General features: G+C 39.6%; 1 protein-coding gene and 1 long non-coding RNA gene across 2 annotated transcripts in view; one reads left to right on the top strand and one right to left on the bottom strand.

Annotated features, from left to right (window-relative positions):
* LOC102165540 (uncharacterized) overlaps nucleotides 1–21614 on the bottom strand; it is a 1338477-nt gene that overhangs the window by 27444 nt on the left and 1289419 nt on the right. The gene's annotated exons all lie outside the window — the stretch shown is intronic.
* LOC102159977 (uncharacterized) overlaps nucleotides 1–21614 on the top strand; it is a 777987-nt gene that overhangs the window by 710501 nt on the left and 45872 nt on the right. Inside the window, exons 8-9 of the long non-coding RNA XR_014842497.1 lie at nucleotides 2520–2665; nucleotides 8856–8982. This is a non-coding gene — a long non-coding RNA (uncharacterized LOC102159977). The remainder of the gene's footprint in view (nucleotides 1–2519; nucleotides 2666–8855; nucleotides 8983–21614) is intronic.

The raw sequence follows: 21614 nt of genomic DNA, 5'->3' as shown, positions 1-21614 counted from the left end.
TTATAAAACACACAATCCTCCAAACACTCCCATGAAAACTACTACTCATGGATATTCAGATGTGAGTATTAGAAAGGAAGGCATTGACAAAGTCCATTTTCATTACATCTCTAGTTAATGGCACTAGGAAAATAAAAGTAGAACGAAAATAATACATGCCATTTTGCATTTTTGCTGTGCTTTAGGAACTGTTCTTATTTGCATTCATTAACTTCTGGAATTCTCACTACTCTAGAAATACTGCCTTTTACATGTGAGGAAACTGAGGCACAGCAAGGATAAGTAATTTGCTAAGATTATACAGACTTCAGAGCTGGGTTTTCATAAGTGCCTGTGAATAAGAAAAACAGAGTTTAATTATAATTATTTGGCCATATGTAAATGTGGAAAATGAGTATCATTCCATGGTACTATATCAACTCAGAATCAAGGATGTAAGCTAGGACATGAACTGTCTACTAGAGCCTATGAGGACCCAAGTTATACAGAGTTAACATGTAAAACATAACCAGATTCACTTAGTATGAGAATCTCTAGTTGCATCCATGTTGCTGCAAATGGCATTAATTTGTTCTTTTTATGTCTGAGTAATATTCCACTGTGTATATGTACCATATCTTAATCGATTCATCTGTCAATATGCATGAACTTCTTAAATGCAGGAGCCATGAGCATCCTTCATGATTTCTCCATGAGAAAATTATAAGCTCCTTTAGGTCAAAAGTTCTGCCTTAGTCATTGCTTTGTATCACTTTAATTTGAATGCAGACCTAGCAGCATGCTTAAATGGCACATGTTAGGTGGTCAGTATGTGGTAGGTGAAATGTTCAGTGCCTATCATTGGTTCAAGAATATAGAAGTTACTTTGAAAATATATACTTTTCTAGGGAGTTCCCGGTGTGGCACAGGGGTTGACGAATCCGACTAGGAACCATGAGGTTGTGGGTTCGATCCCTGCCCTTGCTCAGTGGGTTGACGATCCGGCGTTGCCGTGAGCTGTGGTGTAGGTTGCGGACGTGGCTCGGATCCTGCGTTGCTGTGGCTCTGACATAGGCCGGTGGCTACAGCTCCGATTGGACCCCTAGCCTGGGAACCTCCATATGCCGTGAGAGCAGCCCAAGAAATAGCAAAAAGACAAAAAAAAAAAAAAATATATATATATATATATATATATATATATATACTTTTCTGATAAATCAAGGAGAATAAGGGATACACTTGGAGAAATAACTGGCTTTCCCTCACTAAGCTCTTCTACTGCCTACCCTGACTCACATGCCTGATTACGGTGAGCTTTGTGGCTGTAAAAATGGGCACAGTATATAAATATTTAAAGAAAACCTAGAGAAAAATAAGTTGTAAGGTGATTAATGGAGTTAATTACCTAATTACATAATAATAGAGCATTATGTCAAAAGTACTTCATTAAAAAAAGAACAATTACCTATAATTAAATATTAAATTTGATTGAAGAATGCTGCATTCATTACTGCTTTGAGGAGCTCCCAGCATCATTCCTTCTCCTATTAACTCTGTTTCTTTGAGGGCAAAACTTAATTTCACTTGTAAACATATTTTTTTTTATTTTAATAAAAGTTTGCATTTTAAAACTATTCACCCGAAGACAAAATAGCCTACGGAAAAGAAGTTACAGTGTTAGAGGGTGAAATAATTGTTCATTCCTCTCAGAGGCAGAGCTAGGAGCTGGGTATCTCACTCAGTTCAGCTCTATTTGTCATTATCTCCCTCTAAAATGGGGAAGTATGGGAGGAAATGCTGAATGAATACCACTCACTTGGGAGACTAGACTCCAGTAACACTGAGATGATTGAAAAACGTGAAAAAGTATAGTTAGTAGATGCAAACTATTGCATTTGGAGTGGATAAGCAAAGAGATTTTCAGTACAGCACAGGGAAATATATCTAGTAACTTGTTCTTTGTTTTTTGTTTTTGTCTTTTTGCCTTTTCTAGGGCTGCACCCGTGGCATATGGAGGTTCCCAGGCTAGGGGTCCAATCGGAGCTGTAGCTTACACCACATCCGAGCCGCGTCTGTGACCTACACCACAGCTCATGGCAATGCCGGATCCTTAACCCACTGAGCAAGGCCAGGGATCGAACCCACAACCTCATGGTTCCTAGTTGGATTCGTTTCCACTGAGCCACGACAGGAACGCCTATCTAGTCACTTGTGATGGAACATGATGGAAGAGAATGTGAGAAAGAAATGTATGTATGTGTATATATATGTATGTATATATATATGACATATATGATTGTATATATGTATATATACATATATATGTGTGTCATATGCATATAACTAGGACACTTTGATGTATAGCAGAAATTGACAGAACATTGTAAATCAACTTTAATTAAAAAAGTCCACTAATAAATAAAGAGAGGAAAAAAAAGAAAAAGTGCAGTTCTTACCTTTCAATGGATACTCTTTTGTGTTAATTGCATAAATACAGATGAGGTGCTGTAAGTAGTTGACCCTTCTGGATCCTTTCCTAGTTATACTACTCCTTAAGTACGGCCTAATGAGAATTGGTGAATAAGAGGCAGTCTTTGGATCTGCAGTTGTCGTGTCGGGGATATCCATCACCACCGAAGAGGAAGGCATACCAATCAGAAGAGCTTCACTCTCAACTCTCCCTAAGGTAGGTGGGCCAATGTCCAACTTCCCTTTCTCTCTGCAAATTCACAGTATAAGGCTAGTATTCCTCTCCACTGCACGGGGTTGTTCTGGTTGTCAAACAAGTAATGTATATGACATTACATCCTAGAACCCATAAAGTATTGTCCAGGTATAAGTTAACAGATCAATAAGACAACTGCCTTGTCCTGGACCCAAAGACACAAGCTAGCCTGACATAGATCCTTCTCAAATGTTAATGGCATGAGACACATGTTATGTTTTTCATAATTCCAATTGCCATCGAGAATAATCGATGACTTAGAGAGAACATTGATTTTCCTGGTGGTGTTTACATGCCTGCTTTCTGCAGCCATTAGTGGTCCTCATAGAATTGATAGCTTTTTGAACCATGTCAATGAGATTATTGATTCTCAGAAGGGTCCTAATCTAGGAAAACTTTTTAAATGTTTGCTATTGGCTTTTATTAACATATAATGTAGCAACAGGATTGAAAAATTCAAGTATTGTGTGATTGCCTGGAAATCTCAAAGTAAAAATCAATGTAGCTAATCTATTTAATAAGTCATGAAACACACACACACACACACACACACACACACACGAAGTAGGGGGAAGTCAGTTAAGACTCATTATCAAGAAGGCAATTCTGTGTGAATGTGCTGTGCTATGCCAGCCAGCCTTCCAGCCCATTCCCCGCCCTTATGTGCCCAGCTGTCTTAGCCAGAATCTAACATGCCAGCTTCTCTGTGACTCCTTTAGCAATCCTCATCCCTGTTTCTGGCCCTTATTTCCCTGCCTTGTCACATATAAATTTCTAGTCCCTTCGTCTCCTCATTCTATAGCCTCTTCCTCCAGGAACCCAGCCGATTGGAAAACACTATCAGTCAACTCTTTATAATTCTCTATGAAGTGTGCATCCTACTATCAGGCAAGAAATAGGAGCTGCATTATCTTTATAAACACAAGCTCAGTAATGGCTTATAATATCTAGGGCACTGGGCGTGGAAAAGTCACATACAATAATTTCAAAAACCAAGATAACTAACATTTAAATGTCCAAAGTGATAGTGAAGTGCTCCAGGGCACAACTTACTTACCACCAAATTAACAACCAAAAGAATGACCCACAGGTATCTCACTCCCTCCAGCACACACTTTTAATTAACAGAAACTTGTTCACCTCTTTTTCTTCAAATCCAGAGAGAGTGAACACAGTGGATCCTTAAACAGTCATATCTGTTTTAAAAAAATGTTGATATAGGCAAGAGAAATTAAATTGTAGCACGGACAATAATCTAGTCACAGTGAGGAAAATCTCTCAAGTAATAATTTTGGAATTCCTACTAAGTTATCAGAAGAAGGAGAAAAATCCAATTCCATTTTTCTTTACAAATCCATTTATCTCTAGCCCTATGGAAAACAATGAAATATACTATTAAGGCGGATAAGTCTGGGTGTCCCTTGGTGATAATAGAGCCATGGGGGGAATTGAAACAGGGCAAGAAAATGGGATCATTTTACATCCAAATTTTAAAATGGGTGGCTAAAGGGTAACCAGTGGTTATAATGCTGATTTTCAGAAAAGCCTATTGAGGCAATCTCCAAAGTCTTAGGGAGTTAATCTGAGCTTTGGGCATCTTATTAATAAGATATCAAGGTATCCCCCAAGCAGTGTCTCTCTCCATCAGACAAGGGCTATGGAAGCTTTACCTAATACATACTCACATGCATAGCATGTATACATTTGGCAATATTAGCGATCTGGACAGAGGTGATTAATGACTCCCTACCGTCTGCAGGGTACCAAGGGGTTGGCGCCTCTGCCTAGTGAGTGCTAAGGCAAATAACATGCTGCCTGGATAGGAGACCAACTTACCTCGGTACTGATCATGCATATGCATATGATCTACATCTATATAGTGTGTACTAGTCTCGGTGCGGAGGAGTAGAAGATGTACAGGTAGGTTGTACAGGTAGTACAGGTAGGTTGTACAGGTAGGTTTGAAAACTAGGTTTTGTGCATGGGCACATTTTTAGCCTCCTCTCCCAAGCCTCCCACCTCACCACCCTCACTCCAGAGCACCAAAAGCTGTGAAGGCATATGCATTCTACCCTTGCTGCCATCTCTGTATATGTGCTTAGCAGCCACAGAGTGGCTACACAGTCCTGGCGGCTAGAGAGGAGGCTTGGTGGGGTGTGAGCCGTGTAGCCTGGACAAGACATACACTAGCAAGGGCACTGCTTGCTGGGATAATATGGGACCATCATAAAAACTCCCTAAGATGCTCTCCAACACTGCACCTGGGAACTTTATTTCCCCTGAAATGCCTGAACTCCAGTCATTAAAATACCTCTCCTTTGAGTAGTGCATGGCACAGCCAGGGGAACATGAAAGGCATATTCCGACAAGCTGTCAGTAATTACCTCATGAGAAAATTCTCCCACGATGGAGGTGGCAAAATCAGGGAGCATTCAGCTAGAGCTGTGACCTACAGGTTCTTCATCTGCCACAAAAACACTAACTAGAATTAATCTCGTAATAAAAATTATTATAGGCCTATCATGAGGTGATTTATAACATGTTCCTTGCCTCTTTTTTTTCACACTTAATCTTCACAACACCCTTCTAATATAGGTATAGCTTTACTCATTTGACAGATAAAGCAACCATAACCCAGAGTATAAAGACCATATTTAAATTACCCAGTTTATTGATTAGCAAAGCCAAAAATAGACTCAGATATCCTCATCTCATTTTAGTTTCAAGCAATCCTAGAAATATGGGTCAGGAGATCTACATTCTAGTCTGGATCTGATTCCAGATTACTTGATTACTTCTTGGCTTGAGACCTGCCACTTACCCATCCCTTGATCTCCCCAAATTTAGCAAAAATAAGATGAAACACTCCTTTTTTTTTTTTTTTCTCCATTTCCATTTGGGATCATCTATACTACCAAGAAACCAAAATCGAACTATTCATTCAATTTTCTTTTAAGGCAATGGAGATTCTCTAATATAAATCAAAGACTTAAAGAGATAATGCTCCTTTTGGAAGAAACAGAGTGCTAAGGATGAATTGCTGATGCTGCGATATTAAGCTTTGAAAATTTAGAAATAATGTGGCCAAAATTTATTTGTCATAGGCAATAATGTAAATATCTCATTTGCTTATTAATTATTACTTATAAGAAGCTGAGCTTGACATTTAGAATCAGATATTAATATAAGATGCCCCCAGCCAAGTGAAATTAATGTAATGCAGTCCATGGTACGGGACTGTATACATGAGATTTCTGTGTGGGGATTTGCTAGAAATTTTACAAAATAATTAATGTTTTAATTGGATATAAAATTATCAAGAGTGATTTTCAGTTAGATATAAGTGTGGAACTAGGGACTTCTAGGCAGAGGAAACAAATGCATGGAACATATGAAGGACCATAGCTTAGAACACAGATTTAGAAAACCTCAAAAGATGATGCTAGAAAAGTATGCAAGGAATTGATGGTAAGATCCGTAAGATCCTTTTTTGCTGTGCCAGAGAGTTTGGCAATAAGGAGCTAGCAAAGTTTTAAAAAACATACTATCTTAATTTAAAACAACAACAAAAACCATTTTCATAGAGTTTATTCTTTTATCAACATCTGGAAAGTTTCTGAAATCTAGGTTATGTTATCATCTCAAAACAGAGATAGATGATACTCTGCCAGTTGTCCCAACCAGCCAGGTTTGGATAATCATTGAACACAAGGATTCACATAGATGATCTTAAGCCCAATTTCTGAGTTGCTTTCAATGGTTATTTTGTCAATTAGGAAATATTGTGTGTATGACCAATGAAAGGAGAAAAGAATAACTGTAACACAATTAAGGAAGAGGATGTTAGGAAATAAATTCTGTGGAAATCCAAAAAATTAATGTATTTTAGGGACTTCGGGGAGAAGAGATGATCAAAGACTGATTTTTACAGACCAATAGTCAATTCGTGGCACTTTTTAAAATATGTCAAAAAAAGCTATGACACAGAGTAGAAATGATTTGAAGATGTAATGCTTTTGTACCCAAGCTTTAAAGGTACTTGGATATCTTTTTTTAAGAAGACTGAAGGCCTTACACAAAGACCAGGTAGCCTCTGGAATGGCCAATTCTAAAAAGAAGACTGCAATGGAGTCATTTTCCAGGGCAAGGAACCAGATCCCTTTTAGAGTCAGGCAGACTTTTTCGGTCACCCCTTACAACAGGTAGATACCCTATAAGCAGCTCCTGGATTTGAGACTCTGGCCATCAAGATCTGCTGCATGAATCTATCCACTCCCTGTAGATCTCTGATATGCTACACTATGAGTCATAGCCTAAGAAAGAAAAGAGTGCTACTATTTCAGTTTTATTTAATTTCACTCTTATTTCACTCCTTAATATTTGAAGTCACAAGTGGAATGTGGGGGGAGGGGCACATTATTCCACTGATTTCTTACATCCCTTCTGCAGATTAGCAGTTTAAATAGGAAGATCCAATTGACCAGGAAGGTCTTGCTCTTAGAACATGCCTAGGTATTAGGAAAATAATGAATGTCCTACGTACGTCAAGGAAGTAAGATCACAGAAGTGGGAGATGCAGGAGAGCTGGGGCTCCTGCAGACTTTGGCATTACCATGTGATGTTCCCATCCTAGGTAAGAAAAACCAAAAATGGTTTTACTGACCTGGGGTTCCCTCTTTAGCTACAGCCTAGTCCCTTGCCAATGCTTTTCATGCTAATTTCTTTTTTTTTTTAATTATTTAAAAATAATTTTTTTTTTTTCATTATAGCTGGTTTATGGTGTTCTGTCAATTTTCTACTGGCAAAGCAAGGTGACCCAGTCACACACACATGTATACATTCTTTTTCTCACATTATCATGCGCCATCAAAAGTGACTAGATAGAGTTCCCAGTGCTATACAGCAGGATCTCATTACTTATCCATTCCAATCATGCTAATTTCTTGAAAGGTTTTCTACTCTGTTCAGTTTCTTCGCCTTCCATTCACCACTAGGCACACTTTGTCAGAAGTGCTCTTTTCTGGGTACCAGTGACCTTCAGGTTGCCAAAGCCAATGACCTTTTAAAATTCAGTCTTATTAGATCTTTTTTTTTTTTTTTTTTTTTTTGGTTTCCCTTGATATTACCCCATTCTCCTTTTGTTTCATGATAACAGATAATATTATCAAGTGCTAAATATTTGCCAGGCACTATGTTAAACATGCATTAACACTGCACTTTTTTTCTGAAATTCAAATGTGGCATATTCCCTGGTGAACAGACTAGAGCATATGTTATATAGCAGAAGCTGAGTGGAGGGTTCCCTTGGAATTCTGTGGATCTGGGAACCTCAGATCCTGGATGCCCTGTTGAAGATTCCAAACCCTATCTGCTGGTGGTACTGAGACTCTTCTTTCTCTGACTGGGTGGCATTGGGAAGGGGCCAGGTCTCAGAGAAGCAAGGACTAACTCATCAGTCAATAACAGATGTAGGCATGCTGGGACATGCCAATGACCTCAGGCTTATTTAGTGACTGCCTGTCACTTTCCCATTCTGCTTCTCTCAGTGATAACTTTTGTTCTGAACTTTTTGTGGTCACATGGAGAACACATCTCTTCTGGATGGGCAGCTAAGACAGGTAGGACCATAAGATGACCACATTACACACAACTTCAGTTCTATTCTAGGGAGCAAGGGCCATACAGATAACCCAGTGGTAAGTCAATAAGACTCAAAGAAAACAAAAATATAGTGTGTTTGTTAGCATTGGCAGACCAGCAATAGAAGAGAAGGTAATAATTGATGCAGCATGAATGCCAAATGATGATATTCTTTGATCTGGCATAGACACACAGCCAGAGTTCTAAACCTCTGAGGTCTTACATCAACCATACTTAGCTGCCCATGTGACCTGGAATCTCCCTTTGTCAGTAAAGGCAGTTTCTTTATAATTTTTATTAGCATGTATCCATGAATAAGTTGCCAGTTCTCTCCCTTGGCCTCTAAAGATATTTACTGGAAATACCTTCAAGTCCCACTGAAATAAAATTTCCTCAGATTTATTTCTATGTAAAGGCATCACTTATGTAGAAAAGTAATATATTTCTTCTCTACATTCATGTATTAATGTGGCTGCATTATTTTCCCCTACCATTCTTTTTTTTTTAATAGCAGAAAAATAATTACTTCAGGGAAAATCTACCTTGCAAACAATTTTATTCATCTTTTCGCTGGGCCTGGAGATATGAATTCTGCACAGTAACACTCTGAGGGGCCAACATTCCTCCTTAGTACACAGGTGGGTCTCAAGACACTAATATGGATGGTGATAAAAGCTTCCTTTGTTTGATTATCTCTTATATGCTATACCTTGATCTATTAACTTTGTGAAACCTACACCATTGGATCTTCATAACAACCCTTCCAGGTTACACTTTTTTTTTAACTAAAGTACAGTTGATTTAAAATGTCATGCCAATTTCTGCTGTACAGCTAAGTGACCCAGTCATAAATATGTACATTTTTTTCTCATATTTTCTTCCATTGTGTTCTATCCCAAGATATTGGATATAGTTCCCTGTACTATACAGCAGGACCTCATTGCTTATCCATTCTAAATGTAACAGTTTGCATCTACCAACCCCACACTCCCAGTCCATCCCACTCCCTTCCCACACCCCTTGGCAACCACATGTCTGTACTCCATGTCTGTGAATCTGTTTCTGTTATGTAGATAGGTTCATTTGTGCCATATTTTAGATTACACATCTAAGTAATGTTGTATTTGTCTTCCTCTTTCTGACTTAATTCATTTAATATGAGAATCTCTAGTGGCATCCATGGGTCACTGCAAATGATATTATTTTGTTCCTTTTTATGGCTGAGTAGATTTCACTGTGCATATGTACCATGTCTTCTTAATCCATTCATCTGTCAATGGATATTTAGGTTGTTTCCATGTCTTGGCTAATGTAAATACTGCTGTTATGAACATAGGAGTGCAAAATCTTTTTGAATGTAGTTTTTTTCTGGATATATGCCAAGGAGTGGGATTGCTAGATCATACAGTAGTTCTGTATTTAGTTTTAGGAGGCACCTCCATACTGTTTTCCATAATGATTGTACTAATTTACATCCCCACCAACAGTGTAGGAGGGTCCCTTTTCTCCACACCCTCTCCAGCATTTGTTATTTATAGAATTATTACTGATGGCCATTCTGACCAGAGTGAGGTAGTGCCTTAATGTAGCTTTGAAAAATGTACATATTTTTCTAATAATAAGTGATGCTGAGCATTTTTTCATGTGCCTGTTGGCCTATCTGTATGTCTTCTTTGGAGAAATGTCTCTTTAGGTCTTCTACCCATTTTTTGATTGGGGTGTTTGGATTTTTTGTTGTTGTTGTTGAGTTGTATGGGTTGTTTGTATATTTTGGAGATTAGGCCCTTGTGAATTGCATCATTTGCAACTATTTTCTCCCATTTTGTGGGTTATATTTTTCTTTTTGTTTGTTTTTTGTTTAATGGTTTCCTTTGCTGTGCAAAAGCTTATAAATTTGATTAAGTTCCATTCATTTATTTATGTTTTTATTTCTATTGCATTGGGAGATTGACCTAAGAAAACATTTGTATGGTTGATGTCAGAGAATGTTTTGCCCATGTTCTCTTCTAGGAGTTTTATGGTGTCATGCCTCATGTTTAAGTCTTTAAGACATTTTGAGTTTATTTTTGTGCATGTTGTGAGGGCATGTTCCTGTTTCATTGATTTACATGCAGGTGTCCACTTATACCCCAGGTCAGTATCAATTGTGCTCAGGGAAATTGAAGAAAATGTCCAAGACCACACCTTTAGTAAGAGGTAGTAGAATCAGTGTTTACACTCATATCTGTATTACTCTGAAGTTCAGGTTCTTTCTTATGTATGATGCTGTCTCTGCTTTTACATTTCCATAGCTAGTGTCTATGGTGCATATGAGTTCATGGTGTCAGCTCAAGGTAGGGAGGAGTGAGCCAACCACATGGAGAAAGGTAATTAACTGGGCAGAACATATAGGCATATGCGCTTCTGCATAGTAAAAAACAAGCAGATGAGTTGTGGTTCAGAGAAACAACTGAGCTTTGAGCTCAGAACTTTGAGAACTGAAGTGGTCAGAAGTGAAGATTGGGCAGAATATGGATACAGTTGCACATGGATGCTGCCCTTGTGACCAGACTATGCTTATTAAATGAATGAGGTAAACAATGAAGGAGACTGCTCATGATCAGTGAGTATTCATCTTAGCCTTGAGCTTCGTGAGGTTTCAGGCTCACTCTCTAATTTGATGAAAAATATATCAACATTGTTAGAGATAAGGGCCCTGGGATTATGTAGTTATTTAACTTAGCTGCATTTTGGAATTACCTGGGGTATTCCAAACAATGGGCTCAGGCCACAACCTGTACCAATTTATTTGAGACTCTCTAGAAATGGGAGCCAAGCATCAACAGTTTTTAAGCACTCCAGCTGACTGTAACATGGAGCCAAATTCCAGTGCAACATGATATGAAATGTCTTGGAGATAAGGCCCATAACCTGACACAGGGTAGAGATTTATTCTGTGACAATAGAGACCTGGAAACTAAAGAATCTGGACAAAGTTGATTTTTCCCAAAACATAATGTGTAACATATTAGTCACATTTAGTGACTAATTAGACATATTAATGACTTAAATATAAGAAACACAGGGCCTATTGTCAAATATATTTATAGAATGCCGAATAATCAAACGGTGCTTATTGTTGTTGTTTTAATTAACTTTAGGCCTTTTAAGAGCCTTTACATTTCTAGTATGTGTTATATCTATCAAAATGAGGATATAGATGTGTAGCGCTTTCTAAATTTATGTCCCTGTTTTTTTTTGTTTGGTTGGTTGTTTGGTTGGTTTAGTTTAGTTTAGTTTAGTTTCTACATTTAGTAAGAACTAGTATTCCATGGAGCACATCCTGGAATAACAACTACAAAAGGCCGACAAAACTAAGAGCAGCTTATTAAAGTCTAGACAGCCTATGTGCTCTTTTCAATACATTTGATACACGCAACAATGTTATGATTAGGAATTAGCATATGCATTTTATAGATGAGGAAATTGATGCTCTAATACTTAAGTAGCTCTGTTAAGTTCACACAATCTGTAACAAAACTGGAATTCATATCAAGTCATGATTGTTCAATAACATTTTTTTTGTATGAACAGTTTCTAAAATGTTCTCAGTCACGTCTTTGTCAACCCAGGTTCCGCCTAAGCAGTAGGTACCTTACTATAGCAATACTGACTACTGCCAAGTCCCTTGCAATCTCTTAAACAGTTCAATATTGTTGTTAAAATTTCCTATTAACAACTCGCTGGCTTCTGCTTATCTGACTATATACTTGTGTGCTCTGCAGAATCATTGTCCACAATTGCCTTTCAGCTCCTCTGTGACTTCCTCAGGACATGCACTGTCTACACCCTTGCCTTACATTGCTTACATTCCTTTTCCTGCCTCCCAGGGTCCTTACCTTCTTAGGTAGTGTCCTCAAATAAGCAAGCATTGGTGACACCGACTCATTTTCTTCTTCTTTTAATGACTGGATGACTGTGCAGGGTACTGTGGGAATATGCATGAAAGCTTAATTATATTCCCTGTCTGGCTGAGTGAATGTTGGATAGAAAGATGCCTCTGCCTATGGTGTAAGACATCACAGAGATCAGATCGGTTCCTCTGCATTTGCACACGGCTGATAATCAGCTCTCTCCATACACAGGCAGGCAGATGAAGCCAGTTATCTGAAAGGTGTCAGTGTCCTGTTAGCATCTGCATCTGTCTTGACTTTACACTCTCAGAACGAACTCAGCAGCAGGCTGAGCAACCCAGATCTTCTCCCGATCTGGACGAGTCAGTGATACCACCTGGAAAATATAAATGCACTTCCTTTTTCTGGAACCACAAGAAAATCAGCTACTACCATAAGCAACTTCATCAGATTATCAAAACATACATTTTTTAAGTGCCCAAACATTAAGCACATTCAACATTTTTGGATTGAGATCTCTCAGTATGCAGGAAATGTTTTCTCCCTTTTTTTTTTTTAAATGCTTTTTAGGGCTGCTCCTGTGGCATATGGAAGTTCCGAGGCTAGGAGTAGAGTCAGAGCTGCAGCTGCCAGCCTACTCCATAGCCAGATCAGAGCTATGTCTGCGACCTACACAATAGCTCATGGCAATGCCAGATCCTTAGCCCATTGAGCGAGGTCAAGGATTGAACCCACATCCTCATGGATACTAGTCGGGTTCGTTACCACTGAGCCACAATGAGAACTCCCAGGAAATGCTTTCTTGATGCAACATTCATATATCGGGTATCACCTATCTGCAAGGCACCGTGACAATTATTGGGGACAAAAATAAGGATAGATATATGTTACACAAAGGCTGAAGAGCATTTCCTTTGAATAAAGCACATATTTTAATTTGGGGTCTGTCTCATTGCTGCATTCATTCTGACTATTCAGGAAAATGCTGTTTTTTTTTTTACCCTACCTGTCAGCTATGGTCTGTATAGATGAGGCTGTTGGGTAAGTGACCTTGAGGAAAAAGGGTGTTTTTGCAAGTACACTGCCACCCACTCCACAAACATTCCCCGCGTATTCCCCATATCCAGCCGTATGCACATAGCACACTTTAGTCACTGGCTATATGATGTTAGATCAAACACAATCCTTCCCTTCTAACAGGAGAGTCACAAGCTAATCAAATCATGGATAGAGGCATATACAAAGCACAGTGGGAACAGCAGAACTACATCTACATTCAAATCGTCATATGTTTTTGCAATTTCCAGGTATTCTGCAGGGGCAGAATGCTACACAGCAACCAGAATCAAATTAAGAGAGGTCCACAGAACTTCTGATATGCTCCTCCTTAAATTAGTGCAGCTTCTCCTGCTGCAGAAGGAACTGACATCATTTCTATTCACTTGTATGCTCACCAGCCTCCTTAATACAGCTTCAGGGATTAAATGTTTCCCAATAGACAATGCAGGTGTCACTTCTGAGAAACGTGCACACTCTGTTAACACTAAAGGTGGCAGCCAATTCTGGAACTATAATTGGAGCTTTTCTTCTCCATTCCAGTTGCATGATTTCTCTTTCTCTTCAGTGACTTCCCTAACTTTATAAATGAATACAAAGGCTCAGCCACGCGCTGTGGCAAAGATATTTGCTTAATCCCTTTAGCCATCTATAAAGCCGGAGTAATACACCCTATCAACTCATCAGTAGTATGTGCGTGTGTGTGTGTGTGTGTGTGTGTGTCTGTGTGCATGTCTGTGTGTGTGAGGGCATGATGCAGATAATACAACCAATGGAGCCCACCAGAAAGCATATTTTATTTATTTAAAATATTTTAAATCATACGGGGCAAAGCCATGGCTTGTGAGTCTAAAATAACCCCTCACGGTGGTTATTCTCTGCCCATTTGCACATGATTGTGGTCACTGATCATTAATTTTGATTCTGGGTGCACCATGACTTATGCTTAGGAAAGTGTACTATATGCAATTCTAGAATTTACTTTAGCCAAATTCAAATTCTATGTGGTGTTAACTCATTTGTTTTTCATTAAGTTCTTTATTAACAGCCAAATCCCTTGATTATTACACTTCTCTGAACTTTCTTGTTAATCTTACTTACAAGTCACATAATGCCTGAATACATTTCTCTGAAATGTTGCTGAGATAAAAGAGCTGACAGTGACAGTAATTAACTTCTAAATAAATATTAAAATGAGAGGGCACTGTAAATACCCCCAGTGCAAAGGATCCATGCCTAAGTCTTAGGACTTTAGGCAGCCAGTCTGCTACCATTTAAGCTGAGGGCAGCTCTGTCACCGATTTTGGAAGATATTCCTTCAGAGTATTTAGTCTACTTTGCCTCTTTTAGTTCTCGGTTTTAGCTAAAATACATATTTTATACTTTGCTTTTCACACATTTGGCCTCTTAGCCATATGTTCTCCTGCCCAATTCTCCACAGCTTACTTGCATATAAAAATTCTCCCTAGGTGAGGACCAAGTTGAATGGCTTCCTCTTCCCCATCATGATGGATCCTTGCACACAGGCGGCTGGGAGCCCACTGGTGCACCCCATGTCTGTGCTGAACTGAGGTTTTCTCGTAAGATATTCATATCAAATCTGTCCAACAAAACCCATGAAAGTGTTGTGTGATTGGCTGAGGCTTTCTGTTCCATAAAAAAGCTGAAATCACACCAGCAACAAGTGTACATCTGGCATCCTTCCGACAGGGTTGAAATACTAGTTCTGACCCAAATTAAAAGTGTAACTTTCGACAGGTTCCTTAACTTCTCTAAGTCTTAATTTCCTCACATGTGAAATGTGGAAAACCAGTACTCTCTGTTAAAGATGTTGTAATTATTAAATGGCATAATACAAGTAAAGTGCTTCCCTCGGGGCTTGGCAAGAGCTCAACCATCGGCAGCTATTAGGATTTTTAATAGGAGTTCGGATGAGAGATCTCTGGGCTGTGGCACTTCAGAAAGCTTCCTGTGAGAAGTACCTGCAGGGCAGCTGCAATTACTTAGATTTACCTGGATATTTTGACTGGTTTCTTGATGGTAACAGCAGCAAATGTGATGAGGTTTAAGCTGTTTTCTCAAGGGCATCTTGCATAGTTTCCCTGTTTTGTCTTTTAGGCACAATGTGTTTCTCTCTGGTCCTCCTGTATAACCTCACCCATCTCCAGGAAGACAGGTGGGACAGGTGGGTGCCCAGCACCCTGCCTGCTGCTAGTTTAGTTACACACATGGCGGTGGGTGGCTCTAAAATGTATATATCAAAGATCTGACTGAAAAGACAGCATATACAAATGCAAAGGTGCCGAGATTAAAGGGAGCTAAAATTCAGAAGATGAGGTCACAGAATAATAGGGCAGATGGGATAAACCGTGCCTTGGCTGGATTGTGGAAATGATTGTGTGTGATGACAGTTTGCTTTTTATGAGCTCCTGGCTACAGGTTATAGTGGGTAGGTCAAGAGTACCCAAAGGGGTAAACCATCCTCTGTCACTCTGCACATTTGAACCTCTCTGACCCCAAAGGTCAGGCAGTTGAAGAGTAGTTTGCTTGCAGAGTTTAGCTGGTTTAAATACTGCAGTATCTGATTCATTTCAAGATCAAGATGCTGAAAATCAGGCAAATAGTATTGGCAAGAAGTCATGGGACCTCCTGTGTCTTGTTGAATAACAGCTGGATTAATCCCAACTGGATGGAATGATGGCCCAGGTAAAAACACAGACTGATGAGTGCACTGTCCATGTAGCATAGAGAGGGGAGGGCACGGTTCCATGGGGAGAGTTCTTGGCTGGCTTTAGGAACACCCCAGCTTCAGTCCTGGCTCTGCCACTCATCACTGTACAGAACTGAACAGTTGTTCTCGAGGGTAGTTCTGGACCAGAAACATCAGAAACTAACAAATTGGAATTTGCTATAAATACAGATTTTAAGAACTCAGCCTAGATCTACTGATTTTAGAGGAGGGACCCAGCAAACTGTTTTAACAAACCTTGCAGATGATTCTGATCCACAGTGAAGTTTGAGAACCCAATTGATCACTGGTGAATTGGCACTGCTATTCTGTATCTGTACTATATCTACAGGTCATTGTGTGTTCTAATAATGCAAAATCAAGGAGCTCCTTAGAGTCAGAATTTTTCAGCCCCAGATAAAAACAGACCTTTTCATCTACTTCCTGGTCTCAACACTCTTCTGCTCTTTCTAGAGCTCCACAGAGGAAACTGACTAGTAATCAGGGCTCAGAATCTGAAAGGGTTCTGTGGAAAGCATATTCTCAGGAACATCTTGTTCCTTCCTTTGGAGGAGATGATGACATCAACCCTTGGAATCTCTGTGATGAACCAGAGCCAGGGACTGCCAGTTAGAGTGTGGAAAGGCCTTCCTCCTTCCATCTGCCTTTCAGAGAGCTATAAGGAGCTATCCTCAGAGCTCACTGTGTCAATACAGCAAGCAGTGGTACTAAGATTAATATTTTCGGGAGTTCCTATTGTGGCTCAGTGGAAATGATTCTGAGCAGTATCCATGAGGGCACAGGTTCCATCCCTGGTCTTGCTAAGTGGGTTAAGGATCCAGCATTGCTCTGAGCTGTGGTGTAGGCTGGCAGCTGCAGCTCCAATTCGACCCCTAGCCTGGGAACCTAAATAGTACTCTTATCTTCTCTTTATTTTGTCATTAAGAAATATCTTAATGGGGAGTTCCCATCGTGGCGCAGTGGTTAACGAATCCGACTAGGAACCATGAGATTGCAGGTTCGATCCCTGGCCTTGCTCAGTGGTTAAGGATCTGGCGTTGCAGTGAGCTGAGGTATAAGTTGCAGACACGGCTCGGATCCCGCGTTGCTGTGGCTTTGGCGTATGTAGGCTGGTGGCTACGGCTCCGATTTGACTCCTAGGCTGGGAATCTCCATATGCCGCGGAAGCAGCCCTAGAAAGGGCAAAAAGACAAAAAAAAAACTGATATTTTCCCCTTTCAGATCACACATTGATATTCTAGTAATGGGGTATTAGATCCATCTAGATTGTAGTCTAAAAACTGAAATAGTACAAATAGATTTTTTAAGTTAACACAGAGTTGGACCCTCTTTGCATTTAGCAAAGTAAACTACTCCTTTAGACATGCAGTTAACAAAGCTTGGAAGATCCTACTGGGAAAATATAAATAACTCAAGGTACCCCACAGCTCTGGCTATGTCCCCTTCAGTGCAATGTGCCTGTTAGATCTTGGAGAGACCAACTTCTTCCAAAAGGAAGACTGACACTTTTCAACTGCATAACTCTATTCAGTTTCTACCTGGGATTTGCTTCTCCATCCATCTCCTGATCTTGCTTGTCTATATTCAAATAGTTTTCCTCTCCTAACCTGCAATTTTTCTGTGCAGCCATTTATAATTTTTCATTTTTCTCCCAACATTTTTCTTTCCTTTGTGTAACAATCCTCCCTATTTTCCTTGTTGCTCTTTCATTTAATCTTACTTATGATTTATACTATAAATATGCTACTTGTGAGAACCTTACATAAGATAACATATCTTTGGCAATACTAAGGGCAGCCATTCAGGAAATGTTATTTCTGCTTCTCTTTGACCACCTCCTACAAATTATTCCCACATAATGTTGATTAATTTGTAACCAGAAGTTTTAAAACCAGCATTCTATCATTAGCCTGAAAAAAATGCAACTTTAAATCATTTTACACTGACACACACTTTTAAGGAATTAAATATGCTTATAGCCAAATGATGAAGGGGCCCTTCTGATGAAATAGAAGTTTTATTTTCAGGTGCTTTATAATTTCTTTCATTTTTCATGGTCTGCTTACTTCATCCTTCAGTATCGACAAATAACCTTGAACATTATATGTGGTAAAATATCTCATTGTATTCTACAGAAGAAATTAAAATTCACTCATTCTGTAAGCTCTTGTGACCTGAGAGACCATGAGCTGTAGGGCAGAGATTACTAGACAAGAAAGGAGGGGAGTTCCCTGGTGGGTCAGTGGGTTAGGATCCAGCATTGTTACTGCTATGGCTTGCTGGCCCAGGAACTTCTGCATACCACGTTCTGAGGGCATGGCCACACACACACACACACACACACACACACAAACAAAAAACAAAACAAACAAACAAACAAAAACAAGATGTCAGAGTTTCCTTGTCCAGCTGGTCCACTCCTGGTTCATACCCTTTACATTCTGGGTGCACTTGGCTGAGTAATTGGTCTGTCTAGATTTCAATTTTGTTCCTAAAATGTATGGCAATCTTAATTCCCCCAAACCCAGAAATCAAGTAACATCATATGAGTTGGCTTCATATATTGTTAGGTTTTTATACTGAATTCCCTACTGGGCATTACCACTTTTAGGTAGTGGAGCCTTTTCAAAATTTACTCAGAACCTGCCAGTCTCTCTCCAAACATCCTTTGTCTCTGTGATACTTATTTCAGTACCTGGTACCACACACAGAAACCCAGATGGAAACTGGGAGTCTTCAGTTTTCCAGAATAATCACAGGCAGTGAATCAAGAATTCCTATCAGTTCTACTATTGAACTTTAATCTAGCCCTTACTTCACATTCTGTTTATTTTTGCAGCCCAGTTCTAAGAACTAGATTACTAATTCTCTTCTCTGTCTTCCGTCCAGCATCCCTTCAATACACTGTCTTTTCAGAAAGTGGACAGAATGATCCTTTTATGATGCAAATATGATCCTTCATTCCTTCTGTAAATCATTCACTGGTTTCTCCTTACCTTTAGGATAAGAGTTTAAGCCCATTAAAATGTCTCCTAAGGCTGTTCTTGACTTGACTTCCAATTATATGGTATTCTTTTTGGTTTTTTTTTACCCAGTATTTTCTATTTCCCCTCACCTGCAAGACTTTGTACATCTGTTCTCTCTCCCTGGACTGTCTTCCCCCCCAGTTAATATCTACGCTATTTACTTACTTACCTTGCCAAATCCCACTCATCTCAGTTTAAATATTACTTCCCATGGGAAGCATCCCTGAATTACCAACCCTTGGCTGGATCCCATTGTTGTGTGTCCTCATAGTGTGCTGTGTTTTCTATTAGAGTTATTGATACCAACCATAGTTACTTTTTAAAATATCCTTCTCCGGTAGTGTAAGTACCCTGCAGTAAAGATAATGACTCTGTTGTTCACCACTGTTTCTCTAGTGCCTAGCACAAACCCCAGTAAGTATTTGTTGAATAAATGGATTGCTAAAATTACTCAAATGAAAGTGAGAAATGGTTTCTTCTTTCAAAAAGCTTAAGATAATTAAATATTGGAGTTCCTGCTGTGATGCAGTGGGTTAAGAATCCAACTGCAGTGGCTCAGGTCTCTATAAAGGCATGGGTTCAATCCCTGGCCCAGTGCAATGGGTTAAAGGATCTGGCCTTGCTGTAGCTGTGGTGTAGGTCACAGCTGCAGCTTGGATTCAGTCCCTTGCTTCCGAGACCAGCTCAGCAGGATGGGGCTGAAGAACGGGTGCTGTGGAACTTAAGGAAAAAAGTTAACATAAAACAAGACACAGAGACAGCAAAGGTGGGAACCAGGGGACTCGAGGTCTCAGAGACTAAGAGCACTGCCTCAAGAAACCATACCGCTTTTATTGTGCTCTTTAGGTGAGATCAAGTGAGGAGTGGCTGTGGGTGGAGGATATAGGGTTTGTTTACTATTTTATAAGTTCTTTTACTATTTTAAAAGCCACTTATCTGGTAAAAGGTTAAGCTCTTACTCTGACCTCTAGGCACATAACACTTCTTAAGCTTAGGTCATTTATGCTTTTAGGTCTTTGTTCTTTGTTCTTGTCATTTACCAGCACTGTGAGTGTTTTTCCAAGCAGGAAGATTGGATAAAGTAAATAATGAAGATGGGATAAAGTAAAGAAGGACAAGATAGAGTTTTCAAAGAAACATGTCTCAACCGACACCTTGCCTGGGAACCTCCATATGCTGTGGGTGCGGCCATAAAGTTTTAAAAAATTTAATGAAATTTTGACACATCACTATGACACAAGACACTATAGAGTAGGTGACAAATAATAAAATTAGTAGTAATAATAATAAGGCAATGACCATGGTATAGCATTTACTCCAGTCCAGGTGCTATACTAAGCCATTTCATATATGAGCTCATTCCATTCTCACAACCCTGAAGGCTGTATTTTCACAGTATTATTATTTCATTCTCATATCAGACTGAGCAGGGTTCTGTGACTTGCTGATGGCCACTCACCTGGTATGTGAGGGTCTGCATTAAAGATCCAGGTATTTCTGGCTCTAGGGTTTATGCTTTTAATCTCATATGTTTCCTTGACTTCCCTGTAACCTCCCTGATCCTCTAGGATGAGTTTGGGTTGTCTGCTTCTCACTCCCTGGAATCCTGGGCCCTGCCTAGTCTTCCCTTAGTAGTGGCACTAAGGCCATCATTCTGATACTGCCCTGCTGCCTGATGGGGGCCTTGGTACAAGGGGGATTCAAATACAAACCCCGCAGAGTCTCAAAGTAGCTAGAGCACCCCAGGGTTCTGCCTAGTGCTGGCAATGCAACATATATTCGTTGGTCAGTGAGGCAGTGCCCTCTCATCCCCAAATGCAGTACTGGCACATTTTTGAACAGTGGTTTTAAAGCCCTTAGTCCACCTATCAGTGATGAGTTTGGTTGAGTGGGTTTATGAGGCAGGGGGCCCCTGACCAGTGTCTTGCATTTTCATTTTGTACTGGTCCCCACAAATTATATAGCAGATCTTGCTGGGAGGATGACCGATGAATTCTAATTGCTTAGATTTAATCTGTGCAATTATTCTATAAATATTGTCGAGTGGATGGATACCACAGTCAGCCCATAACCCTTTCCTACTTCAGATCTCCCGAGTCACAGCTGCGGTCAGCAATGGGAAAGAGACAGCTCTGATGCAAATATGAAATTTTAGGTTAAACTCAAATGGATTGACTTTAAATGACTAAGTGGCAAGATAGTTGTAGAATTTGTCCAAATATTATTTTTTTTTCAAGTTGCCCAAATATTATTAAGATATATTATTTGCCAGTAGGAAGACGACATTGCCATGGCATAGCTGGAAACAGCTCTTGGGGAAAGTAAGACTGCACCTCCACTACTGAGTTTATGAGCTGGTCAAAAAAGATGATCTTCGTGGTGGGTGTGTTCTGTCTGGGAGACAGAACAACCAGAGGCCAAACAGCTTGGAATCAGAATCAGAAAGAAAGTTAAGGGAAGGAGAAGATAGGCAAACTGAAATCTGCCTGTGTTAGAAAGGTAGTGGGAGAGGACAAGGAGAAAGCTATGGCGGGAGACTTCAGAGC

The sequence above is a fragment of the Sus scrofa genome, chromosome 3, assembly GCF_054392235.1.
Source record: "Sus scrofa isolate SSC_HxYL_T2T_F1_AM1 chromosome 3, Sscrofa_HxYL_maternal_Yorkshire_Landrace_v2.0, whole genome shotgun sequence".
Classification (NCBI taxonomy): domain Eukaryota; kingdom Metazoa; phylum Chordata; class Mammalia; order Artiodactyla; family Suidae; genus Sus; species Sus scrofa.
Note: the sequence above shows the minus strand (reverse complement) of the source record. Positions and strands in the feature narration are given on the sequence as shown.